Source organism: Triturus cristatus, chromosome 7, assembly GCF_964204655.1.
Source record: "Triturus cristatus chromosome 7, aTriCri1.1, whole genome shotgun sequence".
Taxonomy (NCBI): Eukaryota; Metazoa; Chordata; class Amphibia; order Caudata; family Salamandridae; genus Triturus; species Triturus cristatus.
This window is the reverse complement of record NC_140590.1, coordinates 1,329,404,270-1,329,431,667: the sequence shown is the minus strand read 5'-3', so window position 1 is coordinate 1,329,431,667 and position 27,398 is coordinate 1,329,404,270. Positions and strand designations below refer to the sequence as shown.

At 49.6% G+C, this 27,398-nt stretch overlaps 1 long non-coding RNA gene across 1 annotated transcript; it reads left to right on the top strand.

The window, feature by feature from the left end:
- The first annotated feature begins 83 nt into the window (after positions 1-83).
- LOC146811974 (uncharacterized) lies at positions 84-26,750 on the top strand. The gene is made up of 3 exons (XR_014965854.1): positions 84-185; positions 7,096-7,203; positions 26,443-26,750. It is a non-coding gene; the product is annotated as an uncharacterized LOC146811974 (long non-coding RNA).
- Positions 26,751-27,398: the final 648 nt, after the last annotated feature.

The following is a 27,398-nucleotide window of genomic DNA, read 5'->3' as shown; positions in this document are numbered from 1 at the left end:
TAAATATTGTGTTTAAAATGTTATAAAAAAAACTGACATCGTATAGCCTTGTCTTTCACACTCCTGTATCTTTCCAGGTGCATTGTGGGAACTGAAGTCCCAACATCCTAAGGATCATATCACAGCTTCTTGACCCTTGGATTGGTGTTTTGGGCACCTAAACACCCGGAAGAACATTGCTGGAAGTAAGTGTAAAAGTGTTACATCACGGGTGGCCATAACTCTTGACTTATTCGTGGTCCAGTGCCACCTTTTTTAACCCTTTGAGCGTTATTTGCTTCTAAGTGTTAGTTTAACTTTTAATCTTTAAAAATTCATATCTCTGGTTCCCTACATAGTTTTTGGGGCAATTTGGTGTAATTATAATCATAAAAATATTTTATAATTTTATAAATTGGGTTTGTCTTTTTATTGTGTGTTGTGTCTTACTTATTTATTGTATTGGTGTTTTTAAATGATTTACACACCTGTCTCCTAAATTAATCCTGCCTGCTCGTAGCCAGCTACCAAGGGTTGTGGTAGGGAATAATTTATTGAGACCTTATATTGTGATTTTGGCCCTATTACTAGTGGTAGGTAATTACCAACAATTACTAATAAACTACCTTCCAACATTTAAGTTCAGCTGTGAGGATACGTACTTGTGTTAAATGTACTTGCTTTCACCCTTAACGAGACCTTGACCGCTATTAATTATTGCATTCCAGCTTGTGCCCCACGACCAGATAGGATCCCAAATGATTTATATAAAGTAAATCCAAAGTTGTGAGGCCACAAGATTAACATTTTATCTGGTCCCGGATCCCATCTCTAACTGACATAACTTGGCAACTGATAAGTCAACCTGGAAGCAAACAGATCTACCTGAAAAAATTCCCATCAACCTCAGAATCCTTTGAACAATATCCTCTTTTAATTTCCAATCACTGTAATCTATCACATTTTGTGAATTCCAATCATCTATCACATTCTGCTAGTCTGGCAAATATTCTGGTTTCACATCTATTTTGTGCTCCAATCAAAAATCTTACATCTCTTTTGCTAAATCCTATAATCTCTTTGATCTTCTTCTTCCCAGTTGGCTTATGTATGCTACCACAGTCAGGTTGTACATCTTTAGCAGTACTGAACTTTCCCTCAAAGTGCTCTTGAAACTTTGAAGTGCAAAATGACCTACTTGCATTTCCAAAACATTTACATGTTCTTTCTTCTCTACCAGTGTCCAAACTCCACGTGTTTTCTGACCTAAGCAAGATGCTCCCTAATCTAGATTGCTCACATCGTCTCTAAAACAAAATCCGGGTTTGTCCCAAATATAACCCAACCATTCCAGGCTTCCAAATTTTCCTTGCACCAAACTAATTTCTCTCTTGCATCCTTGCTGATGGACATCAGGTACCGGTACCACAAGCCCTTCACCAGACCCTGAGTTTTCCCCTGGAGATCACTTCCCATTTGCGAATGCCGTACCATCCTTCTGAGAAGGGTGGTAAACTGCGAGTGTTTTGCAACTGCGATTGCAGTCGCAAAACATTCATACATGGGTTTTGGAGTAACTATTAGGGAGGTACGCACTTGCAACGCCCCTTCCTAATAGCGAGTTTCTAACCCTATTTTGCGAGTCGCTATTTGATTAGCTACTCGCAAAATAGGGTTGGTACATGGGCCACACGTTTTTTGCGGTTGTAAACGGCTCTAAAACCCCTTTGCGACCACAAAAAACGGTTGTACATCTGGCCCTATATCCTTGGTATGCTGTTATGACAGCGAGACGAGTCGACTGGCTAGGCCCCACGCCAAAAAATCTACCGGGAGATTGCATTATTGTAAATTTCAATAGACCTAATGTGCTTGCCCGTCTGTTCTGGGATGCTACTGACATTAAGCCAGGTGGGGTCCGTGTGGTTCCTTTGGGTTATTTTTACCCCCAGTCATTTCCCCCTAATTCACCCTTATGTGTTGGTGGCCACCACGATGTTCTGAGATATCCAACTGACTCCTTAACTCGACCCTTACAGTTACCAGGCTCCGTCCAAAGACGTACTGACGTCATTAGTCTAACAAAAAGGGCTCCCTTGGAATTATCAAATAGGTTCACAGCCTTATCTCATTTAGACGAAAACGACTGACTGGCCTGCCATGCTGCTCCTAAACCACAGCTGTACGGAACACCTGCTGTGGACATGGGAGCTGGCAAACCAGTTAAAATCATAAGCTGGAACATTGCTGGGCTTCGTTCGAAGAGGGCAGACAATTTATGGATTGAACAAATTAAGGAGTATGATGTTGTAGCACTTCAGGAAACTTGGGATAGGGAATGTAATTTTTGGCTAGATGGATATCTATCGTATTTTGTACCTGCTACCGCAACAAGTTCTGAGAGAGATAGAGGGGGCCTTTTGTTGCTGATCTCTGTGAAACATATAGGAATCGCTAAAATTCTAAACACCTCTTCCCCGAATTTCTTAGCCTTGGAATTTACTTCCCCAAACAATCACAAAATTGTGTATGTTAATTTTTATAATTCCCCTTGTGGTACATATTGTAATGAAAATATTACTGCATTGGCTAAGTTTTTAACGAATTATAAGAATGGTCAAAACACTTTTGTTCACTTAATTGTTCTCGGTGATTTTAATGCTCATCTGTGTCAGCTGAATTGTCAATACAGGGATAGAACTGATACTGATTTCTTGCCCTATGTACATTTTGAACACTCCTCAAAGGGTGCTGCCCTAGAAGATCTATTGTTCGGTGTTGAACTGGCTGAACCAGAGTTCTTCGACACTAACGACCGGGTAGCTACCTATAGTGCCAGGAACAGCAACACTATTATAGATTTTATTTTTATCTCTTATGGGTTGTTGCAAAATGTCATTTTTTATAACGCAATTCACGCTGCTTTTAGTGATCACAATCCAGTTTTATTAGAGCTACGTAACAATAATCCATACCTACTTAATGTTAATACAAATACAAATCTAGTCCCCCCCGTGGAATTATCCGCTCAAGATCAGGGGAGAAAACTTAAATGGAATAAAATAATCCCAGAGGCTTTCTATATTTCACTGAGTGATAAGGTGGGCAAGGAAATTAACAACTGCCTGGACCCATTAAGGTGGGGTGGAGACATTATATCCTCCTTTGACTCAATATGTCAGCAGGTAGCTGTAGACTTAACATGTAAGTCACCACGTAAGGAGCAAAAACCTCATGGTTGGTTTGATCAAAAATGTTCAAAAGCTCATAGAGACCTACTGATGGAATTGAAAAAGAGTCCTAGAGATAAAGCAGAAGTCGCCAGACTAAGGAAACACTATAAAATGACTGTTGAGTCCCGCAAGAATGTCATAAAAAAAACCGCCTGGGACTCCTTGTATGACAAGTCCAGCCTTAAGAACAGCTCTAAATTCTGGGAAATAATTAATTCCCCCCTTTTTAATGACAAGGAAAACACCCCGCTTGATTCAAATATATCTGAGCATGATTGGCTAACCCATTTTGGGAAAATTTATGGTAATGACCTCCCTGCAGATGTCTCTGCCCCGATTGTATGTAACCAAGAAGACCCCCCACTGAGATTCACTGTTAAAGAGACACAAAAGGCTATCGAGGAGACGGTTGCTCATAAGGCCCCTGGCCCTGATGGAGTACCTGCCGACTTGTTTAAGGCACATTCTAACATCTGGTCCGTGGTCCTCACTAATGTATTTAACATGGTCTGTATAGATAACAGCAGATTACCTACATCCTGGTCACGAGCTATTATTGTCCCGATCTTCAAGAAGGGCCAGAGGGGGGATCCTAGATGTTATCGGCCCATATCCCTATTGGACTCGTCCTTTAAAATTCTAGGAAAAGTCATTTTGTCTAGGATTTCCTCTTGGGCTACTAACAATGACATCATTTGTAATGCTCAGTATGGTTTCCGAATAGGTCGAGGCACCGAAGATCAGTGCCTGAATTTGCATTTAATAGTTAGCAAATATACTGTAGCCACAAAAGGTGCAATATATCTGGCCTTCATGGACCTGTCCACAGCTTTTGACCTAGTTAATAGGTCGAAGCTGTGGACAATGCTCCTGGAGTTGGGTTTAGATCGGGCACTGGTGAGCTTTTTGGCGGAGCTACACAAAGATCTAACAGCGGTTATCCGCATAACTCAAGACGGGAAGTGTTCTGCTGGCCTCAAGTCTGGCAGGGGAGTTCGGCAGGGGTGTATTTTGGCCCCAATGCTTTTTTCTCTGTATATAAATTCACTGGGTTCTTCCCTGACGTCTGCATCAGCGGACGTTCCTTGTATGAGAGGAACTGCTGTCCCGGTTCTATTATATGCTGATGATACGGTGCTGCTCTCAAGGACCCCAATAGGCCCACAACATCTGCTAAATTCTTTTGGGGTCTTTATGCAAAATCTGGACCTAGTTACTAACGTAGAGAAATCCCACGTTATGGCCATAGGGAAAGGCAGCAAAAATATGAGAACACTTTCTTGTAATGGCCAAATAATATCGAGAGTGAAAGTATTCACCTATCTTGGTGTAGTGTTTGATGACAGAGGGTCTTGGGGTTCTCAAGTTGCTAACAAAGTAGCAGCCGTGAAAAGATCTTCGGCGGCTATATTGGGTTTCGCCAAAAGATTGGGTAGTAAACCAGCTGAGGCTATATTGATGATCTATAAATCCAAAACCCTAGCCATAGCAAGGTATGGGGCAGGTATCTGGGGCTATAAAGATCTAGCACCAATCCAGAGAGAAGAAAATAAATTTCTTCGCTCTGTTCTGGGTCTCCCCCAATCTACATCATCCTTTGCAACCCATATGGAGCTCGGGATAGGGTATATTACGGATGTCTTAAACCTGGCACCACTCCTACTCTGGATTAAAACCTGGCTGAACCCGAACCTTAAACTAAATCATAAGATCATTAGAGACTGTATGGAGAGGCATGGAGTGGCGGACATTCTGTGGCTGTCTTTCATCAAAACTTCTGCAGCATTTTTGGGTCGCCCTGAATTATACTCAAACCCGGAAAATTTAATTAAAGAAGACATTTTATGGGTAAAAACTCAATTTATTAATCTACGTGAATCAGAACGAGAAGCAATAGAAATTATAAAGCCTACAGTTAGGTGTCATTTTTTGCTGATCTCGTCTCTGTCAATTCAACCCTATTTGTCCATTGTCACCAGACCCTATCATCGGTGGCTCCTAACAAAATCTAGATTTAATCAAGTTCATTTTTTGTTGGGAAATTATGAAAAGTGGTGCCACACAAATGAAAATGTGCCCTGTGACTGTGATCATTTCTCTGATCAGGACCAGACACATTTTGTATTCTTCTGTTCTTTCTTCTCCGAAAGCAGGAAAAAGTTTATTAGACCGCTGCTAAGGGAAAAGGGGTTTGTACAGTTTAAACCCGCATTATGCTATCTCCAATTAATGGAGACCCCTTTAGTAATGTTTGGCGTAGCCAATTTCCTGATTGCCTGTATCCGGGGTAGAAGAAAAAGACTTAACCCAAATGCAGGTCCTGGTCTTGTAACCGCCTATTCGAGTACTGTATGAGATAATTTTATTTAACCAGCCTATAACACATGAAATACTGGGTTTATGCACCTGTTATATTTTGTTATCAAATTCTAGCTTGTGTGGATTTATTGCTAATGTATTTTAATATTCAAAACTTTTTAACTACATAAAATGTTCTGGAAACTTTTTAACTTTTTAACTGTATATCTGTATAGTATACTTTTATGATTTTTATTTAATCGAATAAAGTGTTTTTTGACTTGACTTGACTTGACTAATGCTGTCTGACAATGTATGTTTGAGTGTCTGATGGTGTGAGACATCATAGCTCGGTGTCTGTACAAGTGTGTGTTGGTGTACACAGGTGTACAATGGTGGTTTGTGTTTTTGATGGTGTGTGCTTGTGTGTGTGTCTAATTGTCTTCGTGGGTGTCTGATGATGTGAGAATCTGATGCCATGCGTGTGGTCATTGATTTGTATGTGCGGGCATTAGAATTAGAATGTGTGTGGCGGATATTTGACGTGGCTGTATTGGCATTTGATGGTGTGTATGTGTCTATGTGGGAATCTAATGGCATGTGTGGTGACTGGCTGGCTGCTGTGTATTTGGCTGTCTGTGTACAAGCGTCTTATGGTGTGCTTGGGTGTCTGATGGCATTCTCAGGTGCCTGATGGTATGCATGAGAGTTTTGTGCATGGGTGTCTGATGGTGTGTGGAGATGTCTGATGAGTGTGTATAGGGATCTCATATGTGTGCGGGTGTCTCGTGGTGGATATACGAAGTGCTGCTGGAACAATTTTTGGATTGTGGGTGCGGGCATCAATGTTGCAACACTGAAGTCATAGCGATCGTGAAAAATCCAAGCGTCACACAAAGAACAAATATAGCAAACAAACCATGCCAGGTGGTAAGGGTGCGGTATGTAGCCAGTGGTGGCTTTTGGAGCACAAGGTCTCAAATACATTACATGGTCAGTAGCGCACTGTCATTTTTAGAAAGCCTTTTTTTCCTTTGCTATGGCAACACCATTAACAATTTAACTGATAAAACTATGTAATGCACAAAAAAAAAATGTGTGGAAATCGAGCTTCAGCAAATGTTTATCGTTTAAGGGAGAGGAGTTGGCCTAAGGGCTAGGGGCGATCGATCTGACCCTGGGGAACTGGGTTCGAGTCTCGGCAATGACGCTGAACATCCTGTGATTCTGGGCAAATTATTTAATCTCACTGTGCCTAACAAAAATAAATGTGTCCTCATGTAATGCAACTGGTCTATGTGAAGTGATCTGACACCTGATTCGGGTCAAGTTCGCCCTATAAAAAACACACTCAAAAATAAATCTGCGTGTCACCATGCTAAGGGTCATCTTATTACATCTTTGTTTTTTATCCTATTTCAGAAATAAAAACATTACCAAATTACATTTATTTTTTCTTAACTGCTGATATGTTTTGAAATATTTGTACAGTTCATTTACAGATCTCTAAATATTGTGTTTAAAATGTTATAAAAAAAAACTGACATCGTATAGCCTTGTCTTTCACACTCCTGTATCTTTCCAGGTGCATTGTGGGAACTGAAGTCCCAACATCCTAAGGATCATATCACAGCTTCTTGACTCTTGGATTGGTGTTTTGGGCACCTAAACAACCGGAAGAACATTGCTGGAAGTAAGTGTAAAAGTGTTACATCACGGGTGGCCATAACTCTTGACTTATTCGTGGTCCAGTGCCACCTTTTTTTAACCCTTTGAGCGTTATTTGCTTCTAAGTGTTAGTTTAACTTTTAATCTTTAAAAATTCATATCTCTGGTTCCCTACATAGTTTTTGGGGCAATTTGGTGTAATTATAATCATAAAAATATTTTATATTTTTATAAATTGGGTTTGTCTTTTTATTGTGTGTTGTGTCTTACTTATTTATTGTATTGGTGTTTTTAAATGATTTACACACCTGTCTCCTAAATTAATCCTGCCTGCTCGTAGCCAGCTACCAAGGGTTGTGGTAGGGAATAATTTATTGAGACCCTGACTGGACCTTATATTGTGATTTTGGCCCTATTACTAGTGGTAGGTAATTACCAACTATTACTAATAAACTACCTTCCAACATTTAAGTTCAGCTGTGAGGATACGTACTTGTGTTAAATGTACTTGCTTTCACCCTTAACGAGACCTTGACCGCTATTAATTATTGCATTCCAGCTTGTGCCCCACGACCAGATAGGATCCCAAATGATTTATATAAAGTAAATCCAAAGTTGTGAGGCCACAAGATTAACATTTTATCTGGTCCCGGATCCCATCTCTAACTGACATAACTTGGCAACTGATAAGTCAACCTGGAAGCAAACAGATCTACCTGAAAAAATTCCCATCAACCTCAGAATCCTTTGAACAATATCCTCTTTTAATTTCCAATCACTGTAATCTATCACATTTTGTGAATTCCAATCATCTATCACATTCTGCTAGTCTGGCAAATATTCTGGTTTCACATCTATTTTGTGCTCCAATCAAAAATCTTACATCTCTTTTGCTAAATCCTATAATCTCTTTGATCTTCTTCTTCCCAGTTGGCTTATGTATGCTACCACAGTCAGGTTGTACATCTTTAGCAGTACTGAACTTTCCCTCAAAGTGCTCTTGAAACTTTGAAGTGCAAAATGACCTACTTGCATTTCCAAAACATTTACATGTTCTTTCTTCTCTACCAGTGTCCAAACTCCACGTGTTTTCTGACCTAAGCAAGATGCTCCCTAATCTAGATTGCTCACATCGTCTCTAAAACAAAATCCGGGTTTGTCCCAAATATAACCCAACCATTCCAGGCTTCCAAATTTTCCTTGCACCAAACTAATTTCTCTCTTGCATCCTTGCTGATGGACATCAGGTACCGGTACCACAAGCCCTTCACCAGACCCTGAGTTTTCCCCTGGAGATCACTTCCCATTTGCGAATGCCGTACCATCCTTCTGAGAAGGGTGGTAAACTGCGAGTGTTTTGCAACTGCGATTGCAGTCGCAAAACATTCATACATGGGTTTTGGAGTAACTATTAGGGAGGTACGCACTTGCAACGCCCCTTCCTAATAGCGAGTTTCTAACCCTATTTTGCGAGTCGCTAATTGATTAGCTACTCGCAAAATAGGGTTGGTACATGGGCCACACGTTTTTTGCGGTTGTAAACGGCTCTAAAACCCCTTTGCGACCACAAAAAACGGTTGTACATCTGGCCCTATATCCTTGGTATGCTGAATTTTGATAATGGGCTCTAAAATTTGTTGGTCGGAAGGGTGCCCTCTCCTACCAGCTCCACCATGAAAACTACTATTTACGAATACTCTGCGCCATGTCCAAACTGGGTAATGTTTATTCATATTTGTAAGGGACCTTACCATCCCATCTCCGAAAAATAGCCCTTTTGCATCCTCACTCAGCTATTTCTTAGCAAATTCACTCAACTTCGGATTAATACGCATAAGCAGTGACTTACGCCTCTCAGCTAAAAGGCCTGTATTTGTATTGCCTGAAAAGCAAAGCGCATGCTGACACCATCCTCATAACAGAGAAAAATCCAAATCAGTACCCTTTAAAAAGGCTTCCTCCACAGCATCAAATATCTTTGCTAAAGGGCCCAGGTTGTCCAACGCCTTATCCTGGCATAATTTCAATGATTTTTCTAGCCTCGTCTGGAATACTTTGACCCTGTCACCAGGCAGGTCGCTCCCCCCATCCGCCACGCAGCCCCCTGTGGGTTGAACCTCCGTTGCCGCTTTTGCCGCCTGACTGCTCGCTCCCTTTTTTATTCTGTACCCCTGCGCTTGGCTTTCTGTGCCACTTTGTTTTTTCATTCTGTGCCCCTGTGTTTTGCTTTCTGTACCCCTGTGCTCTGTTGTCCCTCTCCCGCCGTCTTTTCCCGCCGTTTTTTCCCGGGTTTTCCCCCGCCGCTGAGCCCCTGCGGCCCCACCCCCTTCACTCCCATTGGCCGCCCCGCTCCCACCTCCCAGCTGCTCCTCCCTCCCTCTGCCCTCATATGGAGGCCGCGAAGTGGCCGCGCCGCTGGCGCGTCGAAGGCAAGCCCGTCTGCACCCGTCCGCGCCTGGACCGCACCCAGCGCCAGAACCCCTGGACCCCGCACCCCCGCAACACCAGACTGCACTAAGACGCAAGCACCCTCCACGCACTCAACACCAGACGAGACCACCCCTGCTACCGGGCCACCCCGAAACGCACCCAGGGGCCTTTCACCTGTCGGAACTGCAGATTCACCAGCATCCAACCCTCCACACCACCAGCCAGAGAACCCAACCACCTCCGCTGCATCCTCCTCAACACCCGCTCCGCTCGCAAGCACGCCATCGAACTCTAGGACCTCCTAGACTCCACCGCCCCCGACGTCGCCTTCCTGACGGAGACCTGGCTGAACGCCACTTCAGCACCAGACATCGCCATAGCCATCCCACAGGGCTACAAGATCTCCCGCAGAGACCGCACCAACGGAGTGGGAGGAGGAATCGGCGTCATCCACAAAGACTCCATCAAAATCTCAACGAACACCGATGACACCCTCAGCACCGCCGAGCACATGCACTTTCAGATCCACACCGACCCCAACACCACCCTCAGAGGAACTCTCATCTACAGACCTCCCAGACCCCGCCCACAGTTCAGTGACACCATTGCCGACCTCATCAGCGCCCACGCCCTCTCTTCCACGGACTACAACCTCCTCGGGGAACTGAACTTCCACCTCGAGACCAACAATGACGCCAACGCCACCGCCCTGATCGATAACCTCGCCAACCTCGGACTTTAACAGCTCGTAACGACACCTACTCACGCCGTTGGACACACGCTCGACCCCATCTTCTCCGCAAGACCCCACGTCTCATTCAACCACACCACCGAACCACACTGGACCGACCACAGATGCGTCCACTTCACCTTCAGAAAGCCCACCACACACCACCGCACCCAACAGCTACCACGCCGCTGCTGGGGCAAGGTCACCGAAGACCACCCACCGACCCCACCGACCCAGGCACCGCCGCGACCAACCTCACACAGTGGATCAACGACTGCGCCAACACCCTCGCCCCTCTCAAGACCTCTACAACCAACCACACCAACAAGAAAGCCGCCTGGTTCACCGAGGACCTCCGGATCTCCAAGCACACCTGTCGGAAGCTGGAGAAGAAATGGCTCCATGACCGAACACCAGACAACCACACAGCCCTCAAGAGCGCCACCCACAGACACCACCAACTCATCAGGACCGCCAAGAAGACCGCCTTCAAGTACCGCCTAGACAACAATGCACACAACACCAAAGAGCTCTTCAGCATCGTGAAAGAACTCTCCAACCCCAGCTCCAACACCAACGACATCCCGCCATCTCAAGACCTGTGCGACTCCCTGGCCACCTTCTTCCACCGCAAGATCACCGACATCCACGACAGCTTCAACTCTGACCCCCCGCACCCACCACCGAGTCCACCACCCCTGCGACTACCACTCGCACCAGTCACCTGACCGTCTGGTCCAGCATCAGCGACGAAGACACCATCAAAACCATGAACTCCATCCACTCCGGATCCCCATCGGACCCCTGCCTTCACCACGTCTTCAACAAAGCCAGCGCAACCATCGCGCCCCACCTCCGGAAAACAATCAACTGTTCCTTCGAGACAGCAACCTTCCCAGAAAGCTGGAAGAACGCCGAGATCAACGGCCTTTTGAAGAAGCCCAAGGCGGACCCCAAGGACCTCAAGAACTTCCAGCCCATCTCCCTGCTCCCTTTCCCGGCAAAAGTAACCGAGAAGATTGTCAACAAACAGCTGACCCGCTACCTCGAAGTTAACAACATCCTGTACCCTTCCCAATCCGGTTTTCGCAACAACCACAGCACCGAGACCGCTCTCATCGCCGCCACTGACGACATCCGGACCCTGATGGACAAAGGAGAAACAGCCGCCCTCATCCTCCTGGACCTATCAGCAGCCTTTGACACAGTCTGCCACCGCACCCTATCAGCACGCCTCCATGACGCCGGTATCCAAGAGAAGGCCCTGGCCTGGACCACATCCTTCCTCTCTGGCAGAACCCAGAGTGTCCGCCTCCCACCCTTCCGCTCCAAAACCACCGAGATCATCTGCGGCGTTCCACAGGGATCCTCCCTCAGCCTGACGCTGTTCAATATCTACATGGCCCCCCTCGCCCATGTCGCACGACAACACAACCTCAACATCATCTCCTACGCCAACGACACCCAGCTGATCATATCCCTCACCGAAGATCCCCACATAGCCAAAGTTAACCTCCACAGAGGAATGAAGGCCGTAGCCGACTGGATGAAGGACAGCAGACTGAAGCTGAACTCAGACAAGACAGAGGTCCTCATTCTCGGACCCATCCCATCAGCCTGGGACGACTCTTGGTGGCCCACGTCACTAGGCACAGCCCCGGAACCTGAGGAACTTCGATTTTCAATTACGATCGAATCGACCCGCCATTTTGTAACCCGCCGCCATTTTGTGTTGCCATCACTCAGGCAGCACGGCGAATGAAGTCTATTCTGCTTTTTCCCGTAGCTTGGTGATGAAATCCGTCCTCGGCCTTGTTTGTGAAGCTGGTGTTTGGACTAGCCGAGTACACTAATCCTTGTCTGGCTTTCCTAATCCCTGTTTCAACTACCTGTAGGCTCACACCATTCTTTCCCGATCATATCTTATCGACTGGCCTTCACTGTCTCCTGCTAGCATTCTCTTGTGTCATGCCTGTCCTCCAATACACACAAACGTATCTCACCACCTGCAAGTCAGTCGTAATCTGTTAATAAATTAAGTTCGGGGGTGGGATGACAAACACAGTTGGAGGAGAGGTCTCTTCGAGTCATCTGATCTTTCTGTTTTCGAACCCTTCTTACTGGTTCCGCTTTGTTTTCCACTTACCCTATTGGCTCTTTTCTTCTTTGCTTGGGGCGTGTGTTTTGTTAATAATTCTGTATTGTATGATATTTAATCTGATGCGCCACAGAGTGAAGTGGCAGTCTCCTGAGAGCCTACTTTGTGTACTTCTAGGATAACTGTACTAGCTGCAGCTAAATAAATCCAATCTTCTAACGCCGACAGAGTGTCCCGTGTCTCTGTGTAACGAATCAGGTGAACCCAGAAGACAGAGGGCGTACCCTGCGCTGCCAGGTCCAAAAGGTTCTGGTTCTTCAATTGGCGCCCAACGTGGGGCGGCTTCAGTGGTACCGGTTCTGCTCGAAGGTCGTGAGGAACCTCGCAAGAAAATTCCGGAGGGTTCGCGAGCCACACTAAGCGACCCCTGTATGTCGAAAGTGGTCCGAAGGTCTTTTGCAGCACGGTTACTCCTTCCTGACGGCTACTGGCGACCGCTGCCCTGACTGCTGCCCGGCTTTGGCCCATTCCTTTGGTGATGTATGGTAAAGCGAGACGATAGACGGGCCTCTGTTGGTGGAAGAAGACGTCCTTAGTTAAGTTAAGTATTTTCGTGGGTCGCGCCCACAAATTTTGGTTCTTTGTTTGATGTCCTTAGGTTACTTAGATTTAGTCCTTGCAAAGACTAAAGCCGAGGGTAAGTGCATTTGTGCTGCGTAAACTGAGTTTTACTCCCTTGAAGTTTGTGAACAGTCCAGAGACATTGCGAAATGCCTGGTCTGACTAAGTTTGGAGGAATTTGTTGTCTTGGTTGTAATAGGGACTCCCGACTTGAGGACTCTTGTCCGATTCCTTCGGTTGGAACTCCCACATATGAGCTCTACTCGAAACATGGTATCGGCCCCATTGCCTTTAACGAGACATGGACTCGATACACAAAGAAGGATGGTGTTCTTAAATGGCCAGAAAATGGTAGTTTTGACCCTGATGTGTTAGATAATTTGGAAACAGTTTTGTTCAAAAGAAAAGCCCGGCCGGCAATGTTTGACTCTCTTCGCCTTTGGCGTAAGGAAGCCAAACAGAAAGAAATTAAACAAGCAAAACGAGCTAGGAAAGCACAGGGTATGACGATTATACAGGTTGCCCAACAGTTCAAAAATGATGAAATCGACAATGCGACTGAAATTTCAGAAAGACAACATCGTATGACGATAGATAAATGCTATCCGGTGTTGCCTGTTTCTCCTTCTGATAACAAGAAAGATATAGAAGAAGATCCCCTAATGTCCCGTTTATTGAGGTTGCCTCCGCCCTATGCGCAAAATGCTAATGTGCCTCAGCCGTTACAGCCTACTCAGTTGTTGGTAGTACCTCCGCCGGTTCCGGCTCTTCAGCATTTGTGTTGGAAGGCGGACCCCGAGGAGTCGGCGAGACCACTCAGGTGGGGGCCCCCACACTGTACGAAGTAGCCGAGCGCCGTAGAGAAGCCTCCTGGGAGATCCTTCTCCTAATATGTACTAGCACAGTAACACCACCACACCGGACTCAAGGAGGTTGTCTCAAGATGAGCAATTCTTTATCAGCACTTAAAAGGTTACGGGATCAATATGTACAGAAAAGGGGGATCAAGGGATCCACAAAAAGTCTCAGTGTCTCGTTTTAGGAGGGAAGAGGTAGCGGGACAGTCTTTGGGAGGGGTTTGGTACGAGGGTACCTGGGGCCTAGTTCTTATCCTCAAGCTGGAGAACCTCCGGGTCTCGGAGGGGTCGAGCCGCGACGGCGTCAGCAGGGCTCTGGCGTTCAGTTCGTGGGGAGCCGCGACCAGGTCAGCGGGACTCTCAAGATGGTTTCTGCTCAGCTCGAGCCGCGATGTCGTCAGCAGGGCTCCGAGGGAGGTTTCAGCGAGGTTGGGCCGCGACAGCGTCAGCAGGGCCCCGATGTTCCGGGGGACTCCAAGGTTTCAGCAAGAAGGAGCCGCGACGCAGACTGCAGGGCTCGTGGTGGTTTCAAGCAAGGGTTTCTTCTCCTAAGGTTGGCCGCGATTCAATCAGCAGGGCTCTCGACTCCGGGATACAACTGCCGGTCGGTGGCGGGGTCGCCCCAGATATAGGTCTGGGGCCCTTTGATGTCCGGACCCTTGCGCCCGGGGGGCGGAGAGGCCGGGTTGGGAGTGACCAGACGCCCAGCAGGAGAGGCACCCGGCCCAGGAGAGATGGAGGCCGATCGCACCTCGGTGTGTGGGAGTGGTTGGGGGTCCCATCGATACCGCCCTCTGCCAGGGCGATGAGGTGTTCACGTGATACCCCCTGGCCAGTTCTTGGTGCCTCAATGTCTGGGCCTTGCTGGGGCCGAGGCCGGGTTGAGCGGAGTCATGAGGACTGGTGTGCAGGGTCACGTGGTAGGCGGCAAAATGGCGGAGCCCCGAGGTGGAGGTGACCTCGTGCGGCCCGAACGGGTAGCTCGTGGGGGCTAGGGCGGGGAACGGGCCCAACCCCCGGGAAGTCAGGACCACGCCACGAGGCCGGGTCCAACAGGCGTCCCCCCCAGCCGAAGGCAGGGAGAGTCACCCATCTTCTTGGGGATTCTCCTCGTCAAGGCGGAAGAAGCGGGACAGGCCGTCCGCGTTGGCGTGGTCATTGCCGGGTCGGTGCTCAACCGAAAAGTCCATCCCTTGCAGGGCAATGGACCACCGCAGCAGCTTGGGATTCTCGCCTCTCATTTGCATTAACCACCGCAAGGGCCGGTGGTCGGTCTGGACCCGAAAGTGGGTACCGAAGAGATAGGGCCGGAGCTTCTTAAGGGCCCACACTACGGCGAAGGCCTCGCGCTCGATGGTGCTCCATCGTTGCTCTCGGGGCAGCAGCCGTCGGCTGATGAAGGCCACTGGGCGGTCGAGTCCCTTCTCATCAACCTGAGACAGGACGGCCCGATCCCATATTCGGAGGCGTCTGTTTGCACGATGAACTCCTTACTGTAGTCAGGGGCCTGGAGCACAGGGGCAGTGCACATTGCTGCCTTGAGAGTCTCGAAAGCTGATTGGCAGCGGGGAGTCCAGTGCACCTTCTTGGGCTGTTTCTTCGAGGTGAGCTCTGTGAGAGGCCCAACAATGCTCCCATAGTCCCGGATGAACCGCCGGTAGTACCCAGTGAGGCCCAGGAAGGCCCGCACAGCGGTCTGGGTATTGGGGGGTTCCCATGCCTGGATGGCATCGATTTTTGGCTGGAGAGGGGCCACTTGACCGCTTCCCACCTGATGGCCCAGGTAGGTCACCGATCCTTGGCCGATCTGGCATTTGCTGGCCTTGATCGTGAGCCCGGCCCTTTGGAGGGCGGCCAGGGTGGCTTGGAGGTGAGTTAGGTGCTCAGCCCAGTGGTTGCTGTACACGGCAATGTCATCCAAATAGGCCGCGCTGAAGGCCTCGAGCCCGGCCAGAACCTTGTTTACAAGTCTCTGAAAAGTGGCCGGGGCGTTCTTCATGCCGAAGGGCATCACCCGGAAGTGGTAATGCCCATCAGGGGTAGAAAAGGCGGATCTTTCTCGGGCGCCAGGGGTGAGCTGGATCTGCCAGTACACGGCGGTGAGGTCCAGCGTGCTCAGGTAGCGGGCGGACCCCAAGCGGTCGATGAGTTCGTCGGCCCGGGGTATAGGATGGGCGTCCGTCTTGGTCACAGCATTCAGGGCTCGGTAGTCTACACAAAATCGTAACTCCGGGGGATGGCCGGGGGCTGCGGCCTTTGGTACCAGGACGACAGGGCTGGCCCACGGGCTGTCGGAGGGCTCGATGACCCCCAGGGCCCGCATCTTCGCTACTTCGGCCTGGATGCATGCCCGTACTCGGTCGGGTACCCTGTAGGCTCGGTGTCGCACGGGGGGGCTGTCCCCGGTGTCGACGTCGTGGATGCACCAGTGGGTCATCCCCGGGGTGAGGGAGAAGAGGGCTGCGTAGTTCTGCAGCAGTTGTTGACAGTCGATACGCTGCTCCGGGGTCAGGGAGGAGGCGAGTTGGACACCTTTGATGGATCCGTCGTGGACGTCGTTCTGTAAGAGGTCGGGTAGGGGCTCGGAGTCGTCCTCGCCCCCCTCGTCGGTCACCAGCAGCAGGCTCAGTTCGGTCCGGGCAAAGTGGGGTTGGAGCCTGTTAGCATGTAGAACCCGGAGGGGGTTCCGGGGGGACTCCAGGTCGACTAGGTAGGTGACGGGGCTTTTCTTCTCCACCACCTTGAAGGGCCCGGTCCACTTGTCCTGGAGGGCGCAGGGCTCAACAGGGGCCATGACCCAGACTTGCTGGCCTGGCTCGAACTCAATGGTAGAGGTGTTCCGATCGTACCACCGCTTCATGTCCTCCTGGCTGGCCTCGAGGTTGGCTTCGGCCATGGCTCGGAACTTGCGGGTCTGGTTTCGTAGGGTCAGGAGGTATCGGTAGACGTCAGGAGGGGCGCCTTGGAGCTTCGTCTCCCAGCCCTCCTTGACCAGGCTGAGCGGTCCGCGGACCGGATGTCCGTACAATAGTTCAAACGGGCTGAACCCCAGGGACTTCTGCGGGACCTCCCGATAGGCGAACAGGAGGCATGGTAGTAGGACATCCCATCTCCGCCGGAGGGGCTCTTCCAAGCCCTGAATCATCCCCTTCAGGGTTCTGTTAAAGCGCTCGACCAGCCCGTTCCCCTGAGGGTGATAGGGGGTTGTGAATTTGTACGTGACCCCGCACTGTTGCCGCAGGGACCGCATGTACTTGGAGATGAAGTTTGTGCCCCGGTCGCTCACCACTTCGTGGGGAAATCCCACCCGGGAGAAGATCCCCATTAAGGCCCGGCCCACCACGGGGGCCGTTACAGTTCTTAGCGGGACCGCCTCCGGGTACCGGGTGGCGTGGTCCACGAGGACCGGGATGAAGCGGTGGCCCAGGGCGGTCCGGGGGTCCAGGGGCCCCACGATGTCGATCCCGACCCGTTCGAACGGGGTGCTGACGGCTGGAAAGGGCTGGAGGGGGGCCTTGACCCGACCCCCCATCTTCCCGCTGGCTTGGCAGGTCTGGCAGGACCGGCAGTGGTGGTCCACGTCTCTCCGCATCCGGGGCCAGTAGAAGTGGGTCACCAGACGGCTGTAAGATTTGTCTTGCCCTAGGTGTCAGGCGAGGGGCACGTCATGTGCCAGGTTGAGAAGGAACTCCCGGAAGCGGAGGGGTACCCCCAACACGCGGCTGGCCCCGAGTTCTGCCATTTTCTGTTCACTGTACAATAGGCCCTCGGCCCAGTAGACCCAGTGGGTGCCGGTCTGGTCCCCGTTGGCTTGTGCGGACGCTTGTTGTCGGACCCCTTCGAGAGAGGGACAGGACTGTTGCTCGTGCTGGAACTGCTCTCGGGTGGGGCCCCCTTCGTGGCGCCATTGTGCAAGTTCTGGTAGGGCGCCTAGGGAAGCAATCTCTTCGGGGGAGGGTTCAGTAGGTCCAGTGTCGGTGTCCGCCTCCCCCTCGCTGCAGGCGGGGGGTGGTGCAAGCCCCTCGGGCTGGGCGGCACCGGGGGCCAGGGACGAGCGGGGGGCCTGGGCGGTCATGGACCAGGTGATGGCGCAGGCCCATTCGGACAGTCCCAGCATTCGGAGGTGCTCTCGTCGCTCCACTTGAGCCCAGGGGGAACTCTCCAGGTCGTTCCCCAGGAGGCAGTCTACTGGTGCGTCGTCGCGGACAGTCACTTTTAGTAGGCCTGTCACCCCTCCCCACTCGAAGGGGACCAGGGCCATCTGGCACAGGCTTTCGCTGTTGTCGGCCGCCGGACGGGGCACAGCACATTTGGTTAGAATCTGTTCGAGGGTCACCAGGTGGCAGCGGACAGCGGTGACGCTGGCGCCGGTGTCACGAAGGGCTTCGGCCCGTTGTCCATTGACGGTGACCTGCTGCCGGTACTTCTGGGTGTTGTTGTTTGGGATGGTGGTGCGGGGCACCATTTCTCGGCGGCCCAGGCAGACCAGGGCCATGGCCGCCGGCTCCCACTCGGTGGTTCCTCGGTCGAGGGTTTCTTCTTCTTCTTCTCCTTCCCCCAGGGCGGCGGCCGCCAGCTGTCGGGGCGGGGGCCCGCCGGCCCGCTTCTTCGGTTCAGGGGGCAGACCGGATCGCTGGCATAGTGTCCGGTTTGTTGGCAGCCGTAGCATGTTACTGGGGGCCGTGGTCCGGTTCTGGCTGGGGTCGCCCCTCTTCGGGCTGGGCTCGGGGAGAGGTGTTGCTGTGGTGGCCCTCGAGGTGGGCTCCTGGGGGCCCCGGCGGGGGAGTCCCGGTTCCTGTTCGGCCCTCCCCCTCCACCGCGTTGGCGGGGAGGTCCGGTGGGGCTCCTCTGGTACTCCCCCATCGAGTTCCGGGGGACTCGGGTGTTGACCCATCGATCGGCCTTGACGGCGAGTTTTCGTGGGTCGGTCAGCTTGCTGTCGAGGAGGTGTTGCCTCAGCTCCACGAAGCAATTGTTGGAGAGATGTTCCCAAACAATGAGGTCGACCAGCTGCCCGTAGGTGGTGACTTTGCTACCCTTGATCCATCCTTCTAGGGCCCGGCTAAAAAAGTCCACATATTCCACCCAGGTAGTACCCGGGATCTTCTTGCAGTCTCTGAACCGCTGGCGGTACATTTCCGCGGTTAGCCCGTAGCGGGTGAGCAGGGCCTCCTTCATGTGGTCGTAGGAGGTCATCACCTCCTCTGGCAGCTGGAGCAGTGTGTCTCGACCTTCACTAAGGAACCGACCCCACAGGCCGGCGCCCCAGTCCTTTCGGGGCACCCGATGGGAGGTCATGGCCACCTCGTATGCCTTGAACCATTGTTGGATGTCGTCATTCTTATAGTACTCCTTGACGACATCTTTCGGGATATGTACCTTGGCCTCGGCAGGCGGTAGGGTGTCTCTATTACTGGGGGTGTCGGTCCCCCCTTGCTTTGCTTTGATCTCGAGCTCTTTGAGACTTCGCTCGTGCTCAAGGGTCAGTCTTTTTTCCTCCAACTCTCGGTGCCGTCTCTTCTCTTCTATCTCCTCTTGTAGCCGTAGCTGCTCTAGGGCCAGTTTCTTTTCCGCCAGCTGGAGTTCGCCGTCCAGCCGCAGTCGTGCGAGCTCTAGTTCGTGGTTCCGGACCTTCTCCCGCTCTCGTATCTCCCCTTCGGAGAGGCCGGTTTCTAGGCTATTTCTTCTTCCGGTTGCCGGAGTCGGTGCGGTGGATGTGGCCACAGTCAGGGGCAGGGGACCTTCTTCCTGGGAGGGGCCTGCCTCGGCCTCCAGCCAGGTCCTCAAGGCTTTCTGCATCTCCTCTTTGGTACCTAGGCCGGTGGTTGCAATGCCCTTGTCCTTGCAGAACTGTTTCAATTCTTTGTGCGTGTATTCCTCCAACCGTTCGGGCTGGAACTCCGTGGTCGCGTTGTTTTCTTGGTTGCTCATGACTTCCGTTTGTCTGGATGGTTAGCTAGTGGGTTACTGGCTGGTACGTACTGCGTTCGGCTCGGATCCCGTCGCTGGCCACCAAATGTTGGAAGGCGGACCCCGAGGAGTCGGCGAGACCACTCAGGGGGGGCCCCCACACTGTACGAAGTAGCCGAGCGCCGTAGAGAAGCCTCCTGGAAGATCCTTCTCCTAATATGTACTAGCACAGTAACACCACCACACCGGACTCAAGGAGGTTGTCTCAAGATGAGCAATTCTTTATCAGCACTTAAAAGGTTACGGGATCAATATGTACAGAAAAGGGGGATCAAGGGATCCACAAAAAGTCTCAGTGTCTCGTTTTAGGAGGGAAGAGGTAGCGGGACAGTCTTTGGGAGGGGTTTGGTACGAGGGTACCTGGGGCCTAGTTCTTATCCTCAAGCTGGAGAACCTCCGGGTCTCGGAGGGGTCGAGCCGCGACGGCGTCAGCAGGGCTCTGGCGTTCAGTTCGTGGGGAGCCGCGACCAGGTCAGCGGGACTCTCAAGATGGTTTCTGCTCAGCTCGAGCCGCGATGTCGTCAGCAGGGCTCCGAGGGAGGTTTCAGCGAGGTTGGGCCGCGACAGCGTCAGCAGGGCCCCGATGTTCCGGGGGACTCCAAGGTTTCAGCAAGAAGGAGCCGCGACGCAGTCTGCAGGGCTCGTGGTGGTTTCAAGCAAGGGTTTCTTCTCCGTAGGGCCGGCCGCGATTCAATCAGCAGGGCTCTCGACTCCGGGATACAACTGCCGGTCGGTGGCGGGGTCGCCCCAGATATAGGTCTGGGGCCCTTTGATGTCCAGACCCTTGCGCCCGGGGGGCGGAGAGGCCGGGTTGGGAGTGACCAGACGCCCAGCAGGAGAGGCGCCCGGCCCAGGAGAGATGGAGGCCGATCGCACCTCGGTGTGTGGGAGTGGTTGGGGGTCCCATCGATACCGCCCTCTGCCAGGGCAATGAGGTGTTCACGTGATACCCCCTGGCCAGTTCTTGGTGCCTCAATGTCTGGGCCTTGCTGGGGCCGAGGCCGGGTTGAGCGGAGTCATGAGGACTGGTGTGCAGGGTCACGTGGTAGGCGGCAAAATGGCGGAGCCCCGAGGTGGAGGTGACCTCGTGCGGCCCGAACGGGTAGCTCGTGGGGGCTAGGGCGGGGAACGGGCCCAACTCCCGGGAAGTCAGGACCACGCCACGAGGCCGGGTCCAACAATTTGCCTCCTCCAGTACTACCGCCCTTGCCGGTTTTACCATTAGTTTCAGCTTCTCAGCCTTCATCTCCTGATCTTAGCTCTCCTTTGCCTTCTGCTCCTCCTGTGATTTCTAGTTCTCCTCTTGATAATTCTCCTAATATTCTGTCTACAGTTCTAATGTCTGATTCACCATCTATGCGTAAGCGTCTCACAGATTCTGTCACTAGTATTTTATCTCCTTTCTTTGGAGCTCTTAATGCGTCTCCGGCTTTTGCTCGAAGACAATCTCGTAGTCAGTTCCCAGAATTCGAGGAACGAGAGAAGCTAGATTCTCTGGCACGAAGATGGATCAAGAAGGGTCCACAATATAGTATGTCTGATATTATGCCTACCTTTTTGCAATGGAATGCACATACGCAAAGGTATGTTTTTAATGTAATGTGCGATATTCTCATTAAAGAATGGGAAGATGTGAGTTCGAGTCCGATCTCACAAGATTTGTTAGATGTCCAAGCCGATTTTGAAAAAGGACTTATTGTAGGTTCCAAAGTTGAGGAAGCTGTAAGGACACTCATCTCCTATAGAACCTTATTGTTCTCTCAGATTTTTCTTGATTCTGATCCGTCGGTTAAATTGACATCGAAAAATTACCCTATGAGAGAGGTTCCGCCAGTATGGAAGGAAGAGGTTGCGGGAGTAGGTGCTAATCCAGCTATTCCAGCTCACTTTCAGCGTATATGGGTACATGTACCATGGAAGAGATCTGAAGTTTTGGCCCTTAAGCAGACTCTACCAGATCCCCGTAAGAACCCTGCAGGTTATTATAAAGAATTATCGCAGACAATTGATGCTTGTATTATGAATCTGGCGGATATTGATATGTTAATGGGTAATGTAGTCCCACAGACAATATGGGCTAAGATTCGTAGAGAGGATCATGCACAGGAACTGGGTGCTACTTGGGATGTCATAGCTGATACAGATAGAGATCAAGTGGGTGGTGCAAAGTCTGACGCCTTGATCTCGGAGCTTCCTGGTAGAATCATTACGTTAATGAAAACTATGATGCCTGCATTGAGAGTGAATTGGGATAAGCTAGCAGCATGTAAACAAAAGAAAGATGAAAGTGTCTCTGATTTCTTTACTCGTTTCGAGGAGACATTTATTGATCATAGTGGTCAGGACATGGCTACAGAGGGTGGACAGCGACTATTCGTGGACAAATTTGTATTCAATTTGCTTCCCGAGCTGTCACACAAATTAAAGGATTCAGAAAGTTCTTGGGCTATTTCTTCTTCTGCCCAAATATTGGCTACTGCACAATATTACGAGAATAGGGATAAAGAAGAAAAAGAAAAGCAAGAGAAAAAGACGAAAGATTTCAAAACGAAGGTTCTCTTGCAGCAAGCTTATCCGCCACGTTATGTTCAGCCCCAGACTCAACAGCCACCGCAGTTTCAGAGATTGTATCAGAAACCTGAGCCATACATTCCGCGACCTTTGTTAGGTCCTAATCAATGTGCCTATTGTAAAGAAGAAGGTCATTTTAAGAACAGTTGTCCGGTTTTATTGCAGCGCAATGGAGCGTCATCTGCTCCACGAGGTCGTGCTGGCCTCCAGTCAGCAAACAGAGGTAGAGGTCGAGGCATGTTAACTCAGGAACAGCGTGCCCTTCCTTCTCCTAATTCCATGAACTACTTTGATCAGCAGAATTTGAGATCCACTGAATATTATAATGAGGACCATTATGTTGAAGGCGAAAATGAGAGTCTCCATGCCAACTAGGACAGCCATGGACAAAGTAGAGGAGTTGTGCCAATCCCAGTAGATCAAAATGGCCCTTATGTCAACGTCACTACTATGGGTGTATCAGAGCCATTTCTTTTAGATACTGGAGCAATGAGAAGTTCTATTATTCATTCTAAACTCCCTGGGGCACCTTTGTCTGGCTTAACGAATGTTTCTGTAGGATTCTCTGGCGCCCCTGTTCGCAATCCGGTTTCTTGTCCTTTGCCTATTTCCGTGGGTCCTTATGACTTGGAAGCTTCACTTCTGTTAACGAATGGTTGTGGTGAGAATCTGTTGGGTCTAGACCTATTGAAAAGAATGCATGCTACAATATATTGTTCTCCTTCAGGCGTACATCTCACTCTAGGTCAGAAGTTGATCTCCCCAATGTATCTGTCTAAAGATCAGTTTCCTCCTGAGTTGCTTTCTCTTCCGACAGCACTTTGGGCCACAGGTCCGAACGATGTGGGTTGTCTTGAGATACCGCCTTATGTTGTTACTCTCAAGCCCAATGTTGAATTACCACGTATTCCACAATATCGAATTTCTGCTGAAGGTGAAAAGGCGCTTTTAGAAATCATTCATGATCTCATTCGGAAGGGTGTGGTTGAAGAAACGAGAGGCAACACATGCAATAGTCCTATTCTTCCTGTTCTTAAACGTACTGATCCTTCTCAGCCTCCTGTGTACCGGTTTGTGATTGATCTGCGAGAAGTAAACAAAATTGTGATTCCACAATTTCCTGTTGTTCCGGACATTACTGCCTTGTTGACTATGATACCTTCCACAGCGACTTGGTTTTCTGTTATTGATCTAAAGAATCCCTTCTTCAGTATTCCAATTGCAGAAGAGAGTAGGGATATTTTTGGTTTTTCTCTTGGAGGCCGAAGCTTCCAATTTAAGTGCGCACCCCAAGGGTACTGTGAAAGTCCCTCCATTTACAGCCAAGCTTTGAAATGTCATCTTGATACTTTTCACTTGCCGTCTGGTGCTGCTCTTATCCAATGCATGGACGACTTGTTAGTCGCTGCCGATTCAGAAGATATCTGTAAGAATGTCAATGTTGCACCATTGCGTCACTTGTTTAACCCCTTCCCCGCTCATGATGGAACCGCTCCATCATGAGTCACGGTTGCCGTGTGCTCATGACGGAGCGGTTCCGTCATGCCACGACCGTTGGCGGCCGCTCCGCCCACGCGGCGCTGTTTCCCCGCCTGTGCGGGGGGACAACGCAACTGGGCAGAGTCATGACGGAACCGCTCCGTCATGAGCACAGCTCAACCGTGGCTCATGACGGAGCGGCTCCGTCATGAGCACAGAGCCACCGCGCTGCCCCCCGCACCCCCCAGCGCTGCGGCGGAATTCCCGCCGCAGCGAAGGGGTTAAGCTGAAACACAAGGTTTCACCTTCCAAACTACAGTATGTTTGTCAAGAGGTTACCTACTTGGGTCATCTCCTATCAAAGGAGGGACGACGATTGACACCAGAGCGAATTCAGGCGATTGCTCGAATGTCAGTACCATCCACACAAAGGGAAGTACGTGCTTTTCTGGGAATCACTTCTTATTGTAGACAGTGGATCTCTAACTTCTCTTTGATTGCTAAACCTTTGTTGGCACTCACTTTAAAAGATACGCCTCAGCCCCTTCCTTGGATTGAAGAGTGCCAAAAGAGTTTCACTGATTTACGCACTGCTCTGTGTTCTGCTCCTGTACTGGGTACCCCAGATTACACTAAGCCTTTTACGCTGTATGTTCACGAGAAAGAAGGTTGTGCATTATCAGTATTGACACAGCAATTTGGAGATAGACAGCGGCCATGTGCTTATGTTTCGGCTACGTTAGATCCCGTAGCTAAAGCATTGCCTAGTTGTCTCAAAGCCACAGCAGCCGCAGCGATTTCTATCCGACAGTCCGCTGGGATAGTGTTAGATAACACTCTTATTGTCATGGTGCCACATGCAGTGGATACCTTACTAAACAGAACGAAGAAACAGCATCTCACGAGTGCACGTTTAACTGGTTACGAGCTGACGCTATTGGCTAGTCACGTACACATCAAACGATGCAATACTCTGAATCCAGCCACTTTATTGCCCCTTCCAAATGAGGAGAGTGTTGAGGATCACCATGACTGTTTCTTCCGTACTGAGGAAGAGACAAAAGGAAGGATTGATTTAAGAGACACACCGTTAGAGAATCCAGATGGGACTCTATGGGTAGATGGTTCTTGTTTTAAGATGCCTAATGGAGATACGGTTTCAGCCTATGCTGTAACTACTTTACATACGATTGTGGAAACTGCACGTGTTAGACACAATTCAGCGCAAGCAGCAGAGTTGATAGCACTGACGAGAGCTTGTGTCTTATCAAAAGAGAAAAGAGTGAACATGTACACTGACAGTCAGTATGCCTTTGGTGTCGCGTTCAATTTTGGGCGTCTCTGGAGAGAGAGGGGTTTCCTAACTTCACATGGCACTAAGATACAGCATGGTCAGTTAGTGACTGATCTCCTTGAGTCACTTGCTTTACCTGTCCAAATAGCGATAGTGAAGTGTAGTGCTCACAAGAAGATTACGGATGATGTTGGACGAGGAAATGCATTTGCTGATGAAACAGCAAAGAAAACAGCGAGAGATTCAACGAGTCGAATGTATATGGCAGGTCCTGCGAATTGGGTCAGAGAGAGAGGAATGTGTGAGAATACAGTGGAAAGCGTGAAAACGATTCAGAAAGAGGCTACAGAAAGAGAGATAAGCAAGTGGAGAGAAAGTTAGGGAATGTTAGATGAGATGGGTTGTTGGGTAGAATTATCCGAACATCAACGTTGGTTGTTACCGGATGCTTATGTACTCCCAGTGGTTACTATGGCTCATGGTCCAGCTCACCTTAGTGCAAAAGGCATTTGTAAACTCCTAGCTCCAGTTTGGCAAAATGAAAGTATCCCGAAATGTGCAGACAACGTAGTAAAGCATTGTATTGTTTGTCTGATGTATAATCCAGGAAAGGGACCCCCACTCCAGCAGGTCACTTTGCTCCTCCGACATACCCATTTGAAGTGTTGCAAATCGATTACATTCACATGGATCGATGCAACAACCTCAAATATGTTCTGGTGGTAGTATGTGCCTTTTCAAGATGGATAGAAGCATACCCTTTGAAAGACAATACAGCTTTATCCACAGCCAAAATCCTTCTGAAAGAGTTCTTTCCCAGCTTTTGATAGCCGCACATTGTCTGGAGTGACAATGGGAGCAAATTTGTTGGCCAAGTCATGCAGAAAGTTTGTGCAGGTCTTGGAATCAAGCAAAAGTTCCATCCCCAATCAGCGGGTTTAGTAGAATGCTACAATGGGACCTTGAAGTTAAAATTAGCGAAGATTCAAGCAAGTACGGGACTTAATTGGCCTGATGCTTTGCCGTTAGCTCTGCTATCCACCAGAACTGCAGTACACTCTCGTCTGGGACTTAGCCCTTGCGAAGTGGTGTTTGGCCGTCCGGCCAACGTATGGGGAATACCTCGTCCTAAAAAGTTCTCAGATTTGCCCTACCCAATGTTAATTGACTATTTGCATGACCTTACAACTAAATTGCATGTCCTTCATCGACAGGTTCAGAGTGATTTGCCAGAGGCTTCCACAGATCCAGGTCACTCCATCCGACCAGGTGACTGGGTCTGCATCCGAAATTTTCAGAAGAAAAAGAATTTGGAGCCCAGGTGGCGGGACCCCGAATGGTCCTACTAACGACGAGGACAGCAGTTAAAGTTGAAGGAAAGAAACATTGGATTCACGGTGTGCATTGCAAGAAAGTACCTTTGCCCTTGCCTTTTGATCAGTGGGTTCGTAGAGGGGTTGGTGACTGCGAAGGCGAAACAGTTCCACGATTTGTACCCTTTAGCGATGCACACCTGAATGGGACATTGTCTGAAAAAGAGGACGATGACATTTTACAGGGAGCAATTCCATTGCATCGTCGCTTGAATACGACTGAACCAAGAACATTGTTTCAAGATCAGAGTGTTCTAGGGAAAGAGCGCTACCACCTCAGGCCCAGACCAAAGAACAATTGAACTTTCTTCTTCTCCCTTGTGTAGTGTTCTGTTTAGGTTGCAGGGTCACGGTAGGAGTCTAGGTCACGACCTGAGTAGTGACAATAGGTCTGCAGGATTTCCAGTGTCATAGGATGGTTGAGTATCGTGACTTCAGTGATTGAGGTAGATTGCCGTGAGCATCCACTAGTGAAAATGGAAACTACACCAAGTAATAAAGAGAGAAGAAATGAAATGAAGAAAGCATCTTGTAAAATAATGTACAGTCGTTACAATGTAACTCTATGTATTTTGATATCATTATGTATTGCTTCGGCGATTATTGGTTGGATAGTTTATGTTTTACAGCCAAGAAACACCTCCCCTTCCTCCTCTTTGCCTTCTTCTACTATCTCTCCACACCTCTTTCATACTTTTCCTTCACATGAACTTGTCAGAAGAACTGAGTATTACAACAATTCTTTTGTCCAACTATTACACCAGCATCAATTAGTGATTAACACAACTGATTGTTGG